Source organism: Lithobates pipiens, unplaced genomic scaffold (assembly GCF_037356315.1).
Source record: "Lithobates pipiens isolate NorthernLeopardFrog02 unplaced genomic scaffold, aLitPip1_a1.2 Scaffold_18, whole genome shotgun sequence".
NCBI classification, from domain to species: Eukaryota; Metazoa; Chordata; class Amphibia; order Anura; family Ranidae; genus Lithobates; species Lithobates pipiens.
The window spans coordinates 234984344-234999522 of record NW_027507758.1 but is presented as its reverse complement, the minus strand read 5'-3'; the positions used below and the strand labels follow the sequence as shown (position 1 = coordinate 234999522).

General features: G+C 46.6%; 1 protein-coding gene across 2 annotated transcripts in view; it reads right to left on the bottom strand.

The window, feature by feature from the left end:
• Window positions 1-13798, bottom strand: part of TAB2 (TGF-beta activated kinase 1 (MAP3K7) binding protein 2) — a 140476-nt gene extending 126678 nt beyond the window's left edge. For both annotated transcript variants that reach the window (XM_077486686.1, XM_077486687.1), the window contains exon 1: window positions 13390-13798. The gene's annotated coding sequence lies outside the window, so the exon portion shown is untranslated. The remainder of the gene's footprint in view (window positions 1-13389) is intronic.
• Between the last annotated feature and the right edge of the window lie 1381 nt (window positions 13799-15179).

Below are 15179 nucleotides of genomic sequence, written 5' to 3'. Positions count from 1 at the left end.
ATTCAGAAAGCGCTGCGGGACTCGCGCATGCGCAGTAGGAAACGGGCAGTGAAGCCATAAGGCTCCACTGCCTGTTTCCCTTAGAGGGAATGGCGGCGCCGGGACCCGAGAGCCGAAGGACAGGTCGGCCTCGGGAGGCCGACATCGCAGGCGCCCTGGACAGGTAAGTGTGTTTATTAAGTCAGCAGCTGCAGTGTTTGCAGCTGCTTTTTATTTATTTTTTTTTATTTTTTTTTTTAACGGCCCTCCTCTAAGTTTATTTTTATTTTTTTGATAACGTAAGCTACAAGTTGAAAAACTGTTCTGTTTAAGATCATTATCTGCTGGAGTTGTTTGATTGCTTTAAAGTATTCTTAGGTCTGTCTCCTGGTTGTTATCCATAAAGAATCTAGGGCTGAAACAACTAAATCGATTAAGCGACAACTAATCGATTATGAAATTAATAGTTTATTATTTTCATAATCATCGATTAATCGGCCAGTAACATAATGGGGTTAAAAAAAAAAAACTAAAAATGAGCCCTTTATAGTACAAAAATATAATCACTACTGTAAATATTACTTTTACAGTTCTACAGTAAAAAAAAATAAAAAAAAAAATGAACCCATTCCAGTAGTGATTACTTGCTTTTTTTATACTATAAAGGGCTAATTTTAGTCTTTTTAACCCCATTATGTTACCAAACGTCTTAGGCCTGGTTGACATCTATGTGTTTATTGGTGCTTTTTGCAGAAATGCACTACAGTTCATTTACATGGTTTCCTATGAGACACCTTCATATCTGTGCTTTTTTCAGCCGCTGCATATTTGGAAAGGGTCAGGGACTTTTAACGCAAAACGGTGCTTTTTTTTGGTTCAATATACTTCAATGGGGAAGCTGCAGAAAATAATGTAATGTGTTTTTGCAGCAAATTTGTGTTTTTTAATCTGCCCAAAATAAAAAAAATAAAAAATAAAATACGCAAATTGCAGTAAAATCACATGCGCAAAAATAAAAACAAACGGCAAAAAGCACTGCAGAAACAGATCAAAAGCAAAAACTTCATAGGTGTGCACCGAGCCTTATGCTGGCTACACAGATCAATTTTCAGATGAGAATATTCAGATGAAAAATCTTTGTACATTCACTAAATGAAAGAATTTTGTTTGAAATTTTCACTTCATTTCTGAACAAAAACCACATACACTGTCTGAAAATTCCTTTGACCAAGAAGTTTTCTATTTCCAAGTTTTCCCCCATCACTGTGGTTGAAAATAAACGTCAATTTGACCCGCTTTATTTTTATTTTTTTTTTTAAGGTTATTAACTGATTAATCGAAACAAATCGGCCAACTAATCGATTATGAAAATAATCGTTAGTTGCAGCCCTAAAATAATCTATTTAAATATGGTTTTGGTTATAAATAAGCAGGTCAAGTAGTTCGAGACTCTGATTTAATCCCTTGGACAAGTAGTTTTTTTTTTTTTTTTTTTACTTCCACACCCGTGTCTATTAAACCCCTGATTCCTCCTTTGTCCATCAAAGCATCTTCTCAAAAACAGATTCGTTTGATGAGGTGCTTCTACAGCACCAAAATCCTCATCACTTTCAGCTTCATTTGTTCGTCCATTGCCTCTGGTTACATCCGAACTGACCGCTTGCAGCAGTCCCGAGCTCTCTGGTGAAAATGGGAGAGCCTGGGAACTGTGGCAGGAGGGAGGCCTTCTGAGTCACATAGAAGTGATTGGGCAGCTATGAAGGCGCTCAATCAATGTTAACTGAAAGCAGATCGCTGGATGTAAAAATTGATATCCCAACTTCAGCTGCAGCCATAACAGCTTCCCGTCCAGGACATATATACCTATGGTGCACAGGAAGTGGTTAAAGATGATTGAACATTGGTTTAGTGTCAGGCCATGTCACACTAACAATCCTCTCGCTGGAAGCAAACTTGCCAGTGACACAACTAGGAATGCACATGAACCACTTATATGGCCAGACCAGCAAGTTGCCCCTTTGCGGACAAGGAGGTTTTTGCAACATATTGATCAGCAAGCAAGAACGTTACAGTGCTTCAAAAGTGCACTGGAAAATCAAAAAAATAAAAAACTTGCAGGACAATTGAAAAGGACCGCTTGCTGCATTTTTCTACCTTCTTGTAACATTCACCGTGAGCTCCTGAACCTCTCCTATTATCCCTCCCTTAGATTTGTTTGGAACAAGCAGTACATGTTAGCTATGGTCATATGTACAGTACACATCCCAGTTCATAATCCTTAGGTCATCTCAGGATAACAAAAAAGACATACAGAAAAACCATGGAGAATGAAAGTTTAACAGAAACCTTAACAGAAAGTCAGATCACAGCAGCACAAATCAAGAGAATTTGGAGGAGGCCAAGAATAGAAGGTACTTTTTAAGTTAATATGGAACCCCTTGGCATCTGAGTACCATAAACCAAAAACACTATTTAATGCATTCATAATATTCAAAGCAAAAATCACCCATCCATCCATGTTTCTATGCTTTATTTTGCTGTGAAATCACTTTGAAAAAAATCCCCTAGCATTTCAGGTTGTGGGCATCTTGAGTAAGGGCCGATGATTCGCATAGCATTTACGTCTGGAAATCCATATGCCCTTAGCTCAGGCATGCTGGAGAACGTAATTAACTGAGGAAATCTCTCCTCCCTTCATAAAAGGCCTGTGTATGACATTTGGCTAGGCCTGGAAACCAGAAAGAAACTGAAGAAATTGTAAAAAGAGTATATATACACACCCACAAACACCCACACCCACAAACACCCACACCCACACGATGATCAGCACAGACCCCCCCCCCCCCCCATGTCAGAAGAGCAGCCAATCGTCTCTACTCTGACAGACGCAAGTGAGGAAAAGCCGATTGACTCTTCCGGTTTACACAGTGATCAGCTGTGATTGGACACAGCTGATCATGTGGTAAAGAGCATCCAGACTCTTTAACTAGATCGGAGTTGCGGTGTGTCAGACTGACAACGCAACAACGATCGCCGTGATGGGGGCACACAACAGCTTGTTATCCTGAAAGACGTCAGGAGAACGCAACCACTTGCAATGTCAGATTAACAGTGCTGCTGTTCAAAGGTGTTTCTGTGCTCCACCAGAGCGAGACACGCTAATACAGGTTGTGTGTTACTCTCCAGATCAGGTGAAAGCACGGGGAAAAAAATAAATAAAATAAAAAAGGGGGGGGGGGGGTGAAGTGTCACTAAACCCACATCATACAGAAGCTTCTAGTCCTTTCCTGGTGTGTGTGTGTATTATATAATACAGCTGTATAATAAACCCCATAAATGTTGCAGCAAGCAGGGCGTTTGCCAATGAATCACACCCCACCTAAACGTCACAGGGCTCATGCTTGTCCAGTTTAAAAAGAACCGAGATGCTGCAGTGTCTCATTTTAACACTGGGATGGTCTCAGGTGATTTCAATAAAAGGCTGATGTTCTAATTTTTAAACCAATTTGAGAAATGACATGGTAAAATAGAAAGAACCATATAGGGCCAGTTCACATGCGTTTTCATGACAATACACCCAAATTGTTAATGCAATACACCCAAAACACACAGGTGTAAATGGGGCCATAAAACTGGTTTACATTAAAAGCAGAAGGAAGACTGGGAGAAAATGGAAGCACTCAGTACTGTCAGGAGTGCTGACACTGGAGGGGATCAACTGCCAGGTGTAAATCTGTCATAATGTGCCATTATGGCTAAAAGCTCCTAAGGGCCCACTTTCATTTTTTTTTTTTTTTAAAGGTTTAATGTGCTTTAAGCCCTGCTACCTTCTAATACTAAACTGCACTATGTGATTCAAAATCATATGTGGGAGCCTCAGAAGTCAGAAATCCTGACCATTTGACAACTGAATGATTGCAGGCGATACATATTAACACTACTTCAGACGTCAATATCCAAAATAAGAACATTTAACCACTTGCTTACTGGGCACTTAAACCCCCCTCCTGCCCAGACCAATTTTTCAGCTTTCAGCGCTGATGCACTTTGAATGACAATTGCGCGGTCATACAACACCGTACCCAAATGAAAATTCTATCATTTTTTTTCCCACAAATAGAGCTTTCTTTTGGTGGTATTTAATTACAGCTGAGAGTTTTATTTTTTGCTAAACAAAAAAAAAAAGCAAAATAAAAAAAATCATATTTAATAGTTTGTTATAAAATTTTGCTAACAGGTCATTTTTCTCCTTCATTGAAATGCACTGATGAGGCGGCACTGGTGGGCACGGTTAAGGTGGCATCGATGGGCACAGATAAGCCAGCACTGATGGGTGGCACTGATAGATGGGACTGATAGGCACGGATATGTGGCATATGAAGTGCAGCACTGTTATTGAGGCGCACTGTGGGCACTGATAGGTGGCACTTTTACTTTAATAAAGTTGCACTGGCAGGTGGGCACTGATGACTTGGCCGTGATCGGGACTGAAGTCCCTCTCACGGCCGCCGGTGATTGGCTTTTTTTTTTCTCCTCGCGCTTTCAGCGCGAGGAGGAAAAATAGCCGACTACCGGCTCTGTTGTGATCACATGATCAGCTGTCATTGGCTGACAGCTGATCACGTGGTAAGGGGTCGGGATCGACGCCTTGCTCCAATCTATGATAAGGCGAGTCTCAGACTCTCTGATCACAGAGCGCGCCGCGCGCGCGGCCCTCAGGGGGCGCGCAGGCTGCTCGTGCACGGGACAACGTCAATAGACGTAGTCCCAGCAAAGCAGGTCCGCGCTGTAGCCATCATTCGGGTATAGCGCGGATCTCAAGCGGTTAAAGCAAGTACAGCAAATGCCTGTTGATCTTGCCAGAAATGCAGTGTCCGGTCACTCCCTTCACACTAGAGCATGGAGCGGCTTACAGCAGGAGTCCGGTGTATCTCCAGGCACCATTTCAGCCCGAATTGTGGGCTAAATTCGGACCCGAAACGGACCAAAAGACACACAGGACTCCTGTGCAATTCGCACTGGAGCCACTGCGGAGATGTGTGAACTGGTTCCATAGAGAACCAGTCACAATCTCCTGCTATGCAAATTGGATGTGGAGATATCCACATCCAATTCACATGTGTTAACCCAGCATAAAAGTAAGCACAAAGAACATTAATTACTGTGCAAACTAACGTCCCATCAATCCACTATGTAAATTGAGAGACATATTTGAAGTCGACCTGTGTGACAACCATGCCTTCCTATATAGATCGTGGAGAAAAAAATATACATTAAAAAAAAAAAAAAAAAAGTGCACACAAAAGGATCAGGAAATGTGTTATTTGCAGGATCACCAAGTGAAAATAAAGGAAAAAAGCCTAAAAAAAATAAAACACAAATGCAGTCACCTAATTTGAGAGCTGGAAAGCTGCCATATATTACAATAATCAGTTGTCACAATAAACCTGTTCATGTCCCTAATTCAGCTAGGGATTTTGCAGCTCTGGTGGCAACTCTGCACATGCTCAGTTTTCAGCGAGTTTCTATGTTGAGCATTTCCTCTCTATCACTTCTGAGCAGCCCATGTGAGTGTATACAGTCACATGTGGGGAAAAATAAAAATGTATATTAATATATTTTACACACACACACACACACACACACACACACACACACACACACACACACACACACACACACACACACACACACACACCAGGAAAGGACTAGAAGCTCCTTTACGATGTGGGTTTAGTGACACTTCAGGCTTTTTTTTTCCCGTGCTTTCACCTGATCTGGAGAGCAACACACCTCCTGTATTAGGCCCCTTTAACACTGGGGCGATTTTCAGGCGCTACAGTGCTAAAAATAGCGCCTGTGTAGCGCCTGTAAAAACCAGCCCCTTTCCGGCTTTCACACTGGAGCGGTGCGCTAGCAGGATGGTGAAAAAAGTCCTGCTAGCCACATCTTTGGAGCGGTGAAAGGAGCGGTGTGGTGTATTCACCCCTCCTACCCATTGAAATCAATGGGGCAGCGCGGCTATACCACCGGCAAAGCGGCGCTTTGCGGGCGGTTTTAACCCTTTTTCGGCCGCTAAAACCACCCCGCTAGCGGCCACAGACTGCCTCTAAAATGACAGTAAATCGCCACTAAAAATAGCGGCGCTTTACCGCCGACACCCGCACCGCCCCAGTGTGAAAGGGGCCTTAACATGTCCCCACTCTGGTGGAGCACAGAAACCCCTTTGAACAGCAGCACAAGTGGTTGCGTTATCCTGACGTCTTTCAGGAGAACAAGCTGTTGAGTGCCCCCGGGGGCACGCATCACAGCGATCGTTGTTGTGGTGTGTCCGTTTGACACATCGCAACTCCAATCTAGTTGAAGCGTGATCACTGTTTAACCACTTAAGGGCTGCCGCATGGCAATGTACGTCGGTGCAATGGCACCGACAGGCACAAGCACGTACATGTACATGCCTGCCTTCCAGCGGGTGGGGGGTCCGATCGGACCCCCCTCCCACTGGATGCGGCGGTCCGTTTCGCTGCAGGAGCGATCCGGGATGAGGGGATGGCCGTTGGTTTCTGGCCATCCCCTCTCGATCGCTCCTGGCGAATGAGAAGCTTCCCCCGCTGTGGATAGTAAACACAGGCAGGGAGGAAGTGATGTCATTCTCCTCGGGGCGGTCTTTTTGACCGGACTACGAGGAGAACAGTGAAAGTAAGTGTGCACCAACACTACACTGACATGTAGGCACACATAGGCACACAACCCCCCCCCCCCCCCGATCACCCCCCACGATAGCGCGCGCCCCCCCCCCGTCACAGTGTCACTGATTGCAGTGATCATTTATTTACCGATCACTGCATTTAGTGTCAGTTGTGACAGTAAAAACTGTCAGGGCAGTTAGTGTTAGGTCCAGGGTAGCCCCCTACTCCCCCCCCCATAAAGGTTTAACCACCTAATTTCCCCTAGAGTTAACCCTTTCACCCCCTTTTGCCAGTGTCACTAAGCGATCGTTTTTCTGATCGCTGCATTTGTGTCACTGGTGCCGCTAAGTAGCTAGTTATTTTTTTTTTAGGTTCACCGCCAGGTTTTTATAGCGTTAGGTACCCCGATATACTACCCAATAATGGTTTTAACCCCCTGATTGCCCCTAGTTAACCCTTTCACCAGCGATCACCGTATAAGTATAACTGGAGACGCTGGTTAGCCAGTTAGTTATTTAGGTTCCCCGTCAGGTTTTTCTATAGCGCCAGGGACCCCCATATACTACCAAATAAAGATTTTAACACCCTGATTGCCACTAGTTAACCCTTTCACCTGATCACCATATAAGTGTTACGGGTGACTCTGGTTAGTTAGTTTGCTTTTTATAGCATCAGGGCACCCACGATTTATTACCCAATAAAGGTTTAACCCCGATCACCCGGCAGGTGATATCAATTAGGTTTTAGGGTCAGGGTCTGCGTCGCCACAGGCAGCGCTAGCTTAGTGCCAGTACCGCTAACACCCACGTGCAAAGCATAAACCTCCCGTAGTGGTATAGAATCTGAACAGATCAATATCTGATCAGATCTATACTAGCGTCCCCAGCAGTTTAGGGTTCCAAAAAAACGCATTGTTAGCGGGATCAGCCCAGATACCTGCTAGCACCTGCGTTTTGCCCCTCCGCCCAGCCCACCCAAGTGCAGTATCGATCGATCACTGTTGCTTACAAAACACTAAACACATAACTGCAGCGTTCGCAGAGTCAGGCCTGATCCCTGCGATCGCTAACAGTTTTTTTTGGTAGCGTTTTATATTTAAATCCGGAAGGCGGTGCTTGGTTTTCGGGGTCCGGTACGTGGCTAGGCTCCCAAAAAGTCCCCCACATGTGGTATCCCCGTACTCGAGAGAAGCAGCAGAATTTATTTTGGGGTGTAATTTCACTTATGCCCTTAGCATGTGTGAGCAATATATCATTTAGTGACAACTTAGTGCAAAAAAAAAAAATTTTAATATTCCTGCAACTTGTGGCAAAATTTAAAATATTTCATGGACTCAACATGCCTCACAGTAAATAGCTTGGGGTGTCTAGTTTCCATCTGGGGGGGTTTTGTGCTATTTTGGCATTTTATGGCCTTCGAAACTGTGATAGGTAGTGAGGAGTGAAATCAAAAATTTGCACCCTTAGAAATTCTGAAGGCAGTGATTGGTTTTCGGGGTGCCGTACGCAGCTAGGCTCCCAAAAAGTCCCACATATGTGGTATCCCCGTACTCAGGAGAAGCAGCAGAATATATTTTGGGGTGCAATTCCACATATAACTATGGCATGTGTGAGCAATATATCATTTAGTGACAACTTTTTGTAAACTTTTTTTTTTTTTTTTGTGTCATTATTCAATCACTTGGGACAAAAAAAAAAAATATTCAATGGGCTCAACATCCCCCTCAGCAATTTCCTTGGGGTGTCTACTTTCGAAAATGGGGTCATTTGGGAGGGGGGGGGGGTTGTACTGCCCTGCCATTTTAGCACCTCAAGAAATGAGATAGGCAGTCAAATTAAAAGCTGTGTAAATTCCAGAAAATGTACACTAGTTTGTAGACGATATTACTTTTGCGCAAACCAATAAATATACACTTATTGACTTTTTTTTACTAAAGACATGTGGCCGAATAAATTTTGCCCTAAATGTATGACTAAAATTGAGTTTATTAAATTTTTCTTATAACAAAAAGTAGAAAATATATTTTTTTCCTCTAAATTTTCGGTCTTTTTCCATTTATATCACAAAAAATAAAAATAAAAATCGCAGAGGCAATCAAATACCATCAAAAGAAAGCTCTATTTGTGGAAAGAAAAGGACGCAAATTTCATTTGGGTACAACATTGCATTATCGCGCAACTATCAGTTAAAGCAGTGCAGTGCGAAATTGTAAAAAAGACCTCTGGTCCTTAGGCTAACAATTGGTCTGGGGCTGAAGTGGTTATACCGGAAAAGTCAATCGGCTTTTCCTCACTTGCGTCTGTCAGAGTAGAGGAGAGACAATTGGCTGCTCTTGACATGGGGGTGGGGGGGTCTGTGCTGATCATCAACACAGCCCCCCTGCCCCACCCCCCCCCCCCCCTCCCGAGGATGCCCACACTGGACCATCAGGGATGGCCACCACTAGGGATGTCAATCAGTGCCAAACAATAATGCCTGCCAGTCAGTCAATGTCCATAACTACCATCCATTAGTGTACATCAGTGCCACCTAACAGCAGCCCTGCCTAGTACAGCACCCAGAAGATCACACCTATGACTGTATTAGCGCAGGCTACTACAGTGATCTACAGCTTCCACAAAGGTTGATCAGATATCACAAATGCACACTTACATTGTGACAAGCTGACCCAACTCACATATGTGAAATAGATAATCCTTGGGGTTCAGCTTTAATAACATTCACATGTCAAAATAACACAGCTCCAAACCCAATCACCCAAGTTTTAATATGTTAACACTGAACTCTGGGAAAACTAAAAGTCATCCCTTTCAGGGGGCAGCGGAGATGGGTTCTTTCACATGGGTAGCTGAGGGGCATGAAAAACAGATGGCAGAGCTAGTGTTTTACAGACACCTGGCTGCCCACCAAAATCCCAACAATACATGTGGACAGGGTAGTGCACATGCCACGCCCATGATGCTTTGCAGCATTTTAAGTTGGGCTGCAGAGTTTGACAACTGGCACTGCCTGTCAAACTCATTGCACAAGATTGCATTGTGGTACTGTGACATTATAGGGTTAGATTAGGCTGTCAAATGCCCTCTGAAAATCTGAATCCGATTGCTCTTTAGAGGGTATCGCAACTGTGTAAGAGCCCTTACTTACATGATCCTCCCCTCTGTAAACATCGCTCCCCTCCACTCTAGCAGCGGACAGTCCCTCAGCATCCTCACATCCAATCCAGGGCTATGCTCCCTGCACCGGTCCTGATGTAGTCAGAGGAACGGCAACTGCCGGAGCGCAGGAGAGAAGAGGTTGCAGGGACTGGTCCAGCAGCGCTGAGGAACCTGCAGACGTGGAAGTTTATGTAACTGAAAGCATAAACCAGCAGTTAACCTTTGCAATGTAGATGCCATCCCAACAAGAGGACTTTTCGTTTCCTAGGGAGTTCAACTTAAAATTCAGTCCAAAAGCATTTTAACCATTTTACTGCCAAGTTGGCATGTCGCACATACAGCTGGGGTTTTTTACACATATGACACACACACACTAAACAGCAGATATCTCTTCCTACTTGGTGTTACCCCTCTGGCAGGTATCACTCGAGTGCAGTCCGCATCCCCATAGTGACGCCACTGAGTGCATGCAAATTGTAAGGTTTGGCATCTGTTTACTTGACGCAACCCCATCATTTATATTTTTCCAAACAATTGGTCAATTTATTGCATTTATGCGCCCCAAGACCCCTTTCACACCGTTTTGCAGGCGCTATAGCATTAGAAATAGCGCCTGCAATCCGCCCTAAAACTGCTGCTCTATCATCAGGGAAAGTCCTGCCAGCAGCTTCTTTGGAGTGGTGCGTTTACCGCCCCTCCACCGCTGCTCCCCATTGAAATCATTGGGGCAGCGCTGCATTACTACCGGCAAAACGCCGCTATTGCGGTGTATTGTAGGCAGTTTTAACCCTTTCTCGGCTGCTAGCAGGGGGTAAAAGCGCCCCAAACCTAATGGTAAAACCCCACTAAAAATAGCAGCATTTTACCGCCGATGCTATGGGCGGCTTGGTGTGAAAGCAGTCTAACATTAAATTTATATATAAGGGTTCGGGGGGGGGGGGTATGCAATCTTTAGGGCTGAAATTATTATTTTTTCTTAATTCAAACAAAAAAACATGCCAAAACAGCTCTGGCAGCAAAAGGATTAAGTCAGCACTTTTCAAAAAGGGTTCAGTCCCACAGGCCCTAGTAAATTCCATTCATTTCAATGGGGAGGTGTGTTTTTGGTGAACCAAAAATGCAGCGTCCACGATCTTTAAAAACCTGACTGGTGTGAAGAGTTACATAGGATTTGATGGTCCTGCATCTTTAATCTGCTTTTGTAAGGCAGAAACAGAAGAAAAACTGATCTATGTGAAAGTGCACTACAGTCCATTTAAGATGGTTTCCTATAGGTTACGTTCACATATGTGCGTTTTTTGGAAAGGGCCAGGGACTTTTTCCACAGCAGCAAGTTGCGTTTTTTGGTTCCAAAGACTTCCTTGGAAACATCAAAAACAACTTTTTTGATGCGCTTCTGATAAATTTTTGCTGGTTTCTCCCAAAGGATAAGACACAAAGACTCCCAAAAAAGCATGAAAAACATATGTGCAAGAAAAAAAAATAAAAGCAAAATGCACTAGGAAAATGCATCAATTGCAACCTGCATAGATGTAAACCAGACCTTAAAGCAGAACTACACTGCATCTGAGCACCCCAAACCAAAAAACATTTTAGAATTCATTTTTAATATTCAAAGCAAAGTCCCCTACCCATCCATGTCTCCATGCTTTATTTTGTTGAGAAATTACTTTGAAAAACTTCCCCTAGCATTTCTGGCTGTGGCCATCTTGAGTAAGGGCACGTGATTCATATAGCACTTACTTCCTAGAATCCATTTGCCCTTAGACCAGGTACAAAAGCAGGGTGCTGTGCTTAGCCGAGAACCCCTCCTCCTCTCCTGAAGACTCCTGGGATGTATGAAATCATTTGCAAATCATAATGTAAGGCCAGCCTTAGAGGTAACACACCAAACTTGTGTTCCGAGAGGAGCTTATGGCCATAATTTACATGTAAAATGTATGCAAATGGGTAGAATAAATGAATATTCTGGCCAGCAGAATGCATTTATTCTCAATGGCATACCAGCAGACCATAGACCGTGCAAATTTCTTTCCTGCTTCACGGGTTGTAGGAAAGAAATTTGCACGATTCCCCCAACAGCACAGGCAGTGCTGACAAGGGAGTCCCTCCCGAGACCTTGGGGGTTATTTACAAAAGGCAAATCCACTTTGCACTGCAAGTGCAGTCGCTGTAAATCTGAGGGGTAGATCTGAAATGAGGGGAAGCTCTGCTGATTTTATCAGCCAATTATGTGCAAGCTAAAATGCTGTTTTTTTATTTTCCTTGCATGTCCCCCTCGGATCTACAGCGACTGCACTTCCAAGTGCACTTGCAGTGCAAAGTGGATTTTCCTTTAGACCCCTTTCACACTCTGCCGTCCATAGCATCGGTGGTAAAACGCCGCTATTTTTAGTGGCATTTTACCATCAGATTTGTGGCGCATTTCTGCCGCTAATGGGGCGCTTTTAAATCCTGCATGCAGCCAAGAAAGGGTTAAAACCGCCCACAATAGCGGTGTTTTGTCGGCAGGATAGCCGCGCTGCCCCATTGATTGTAACGGGGAGTAGCAGTGGAGGAGCAGTAAACACATTGTTCCAAAGAAGCTGGTGGCGAGACTTTTCCTGACGCTCTGCCAGCGCACCGCTTCAGTGTGGAAGCCCTCTGGCTTTCACACTGGAGCCGCTGTTTGAGGGCGGATTGCAGGCGCCATTTTTAACGCTAGAGCGCCTGAAAAACTCCCTCTGTGTGAAAGGGGTCTTAGTAAATAACCCCCATTGTCTTCTCAATGGGAGGGCAGTGATTGTCACTAGCAGCCGCTTGCGATAACCAGAAAAGCAAATCCAGCAGACTGGTTGTACCCAAGTTCATTGATCGACTTGCTACATTCAGCCTGCCCATTAATGGTTGGCTGACCTCAGAGGCATTTTGTCAGCTGGCAGAAACATTCCAGCGAGTTTTGAGCATAAATTCCCACACCCATGTACATGACACCTCAAAGAATGTGCAGTGATCCCACCATGAAGGCCTTGTTCAGGCACTTCCTATGATGAGGTGACAACTGCCTCAAATGGATCACCTGTGTTGTCACCCTTCCACAATTGCTCCTGACGGTACAGGCGGCTGTGCCAACACACACGGCACAGTTCGCTGCCGTCTCTGGGAAAGGGAGGTGGTACAGAGCAATAAGACTGGGGCAAGTGCATGGTACAGAAGTGGCTGAAGGAGATCAGCAGCACAGAAGTACAAAAGCAATCCTGAAGAGTACATTTTATGGGGGAAATGATCTACAATCCAGGGTGCTTTACCAAATGACATGTCATCCAGGTAAGGTTTCCAATTGTAGATGGAAGATGTCAATACCTGAATTCCATGTGATTTCGAGGTAGCACAGACTTGGTGAGAGTGTGAATTCCTGGAGCTGGGGAGGCCAGTCACACCTCCACTCCAGGTGACCAGGGTTAGTGACAGGCCTGGCCATGGGGCCTACACTGCTCTCTACGCCCACCCTTCCCCAAGTAGGCCCGGCCTCAAGTTTCTCCCTTTTTTCCTCCCAGGCCCCGCACTTCCCCTCCCCCTCTTACCTTTTTTTTTTCCTCCGCCGCCAGCCTGGACTAGGGGCCGGCGTGGTGGCTGCGACGCCCGTCAGTCAGCCTGGCCGGAGTAGTCGACTAGGTCCAGCAGGGGGGGAGGGGGGACAAGCGCTGCTCCTGCTGCCCCGGCAATCACACCGCCACCTCCCCCCCTTTCCTCCACACTGCAGCGGTTCCGGCCTCACGGTCTCCGTACGGCCCAGTAGCCCCCAGCGTCCCGCCGGCGGAACCAAGCTTCTCTGACGTCACGAGACCCGAAACGTAACGGTCCCTCCTCTCCCAGGCAGCAGCGGAGCTTTCTATGGGACGAGGATGATGACTCCTCTTTACTTCTAGCCTGGAGACGAAACCAAAATACTGGCAGGGCGAAATATGGCGGACGAGAGCCAAGCGAGATCCCGCGAGAGGATGATGGTGCGCGGTGCTTGCGGTGGCCGGGGGGTTCCAGTGTGTGTGACGCGCTGCTTCCCTCCCCTTAGAGACAGTTACTGGGAGACCGCCGAGGGAGGGACGGACTGAGGGCAAGGCAAGGCTGGGGGAACTCACCTCACACCGCCTGGCTACTGGGGACACACTCCCCTCACACTGCCTGGCTGCTGACACACTCACCTTACAGTGCCTGGCTGCGGACACGCTCGCCTCACACTGCGTGGCTACTGGGAACACACTCGCCTCACACTGCGTGGCTACTGGGAACACACTCGCCTCACACTGCGTGGCTACTGGGAAGACACTCGCCTCACACTGCCTGGCTGCTGACACACTCACCTCACACTGCCTGGCTCCTGACACACTCATCTCACACTGCCTGGCTGCTGACACACTCACCTCACACTGCCTGGCTACTGGGAAGACACTCGCCTCACACTGCCTGGCTACTGGGAAGACACTCGCCTCACACTGCCTGGCTACTGGGAAGACACTCGCCTCACACTGCCTGGCTACTGGGAAGACACTCGCCTCACACTGCCTGGCTACTGGGAAGACACTCGCCTCACACTGCCTGGCTACTGGGAAGACACTCGCCTCACACTGCCTGGCTGCTGACACACTCGCCTCACACTGCCTGGCTGCTGACACACTCGCCTCACACTGCCTGGCTGCTGACACACTCGCCTCACACTGCCTGGCTACTGGGAACACACTCGCCTCACGCTGCCTGGCTACTGGGAACACACTCGCCTCACGCTGCCTGGCTACTGGGAACACACTCGCCTCACGCTGCCTGGCTACTGGGAACACACTCGCCTCACGCTGCCTGGCTACTGGGAACACACTCGCCTCACCCTGCCTGGCTACAGGGAACACACTCGCCTCACACTGCCTGGCTACTGGGAACACACTCGCCTCACACTGCCTGGCTACTGGGAACACACTCGCCTCACACTGCCTGGCTACTGGGAACACACTCGCCTCACACTGCCTGGCTACTGGGAACACACTCGCCTCACACTGCCTGGCTACTGGGAACACACTCGCCTCACACTGCCTGGCTACTGGGAACACACTCGCCTCACACTGCCTGGCTACTGGGAACACACTCGCCTCACACTGCCTGGCTACTGGGAACACACTCGCCTCACACTGCCTGGCTACTGGGAACACACTCGCCTCACACTGCCTGGCTACTGGGAACACACTCGCCTCACACTGCCTGGCTACTGGGAACACACTCGCCTCACACTGCCTGGCTACTGGGAACACACTCGCCTCACACTGCCTGGCTACTGGGAACACACTCGCCTCACACTGCCTGGCTACTGGGAACACACTCGCCTCAC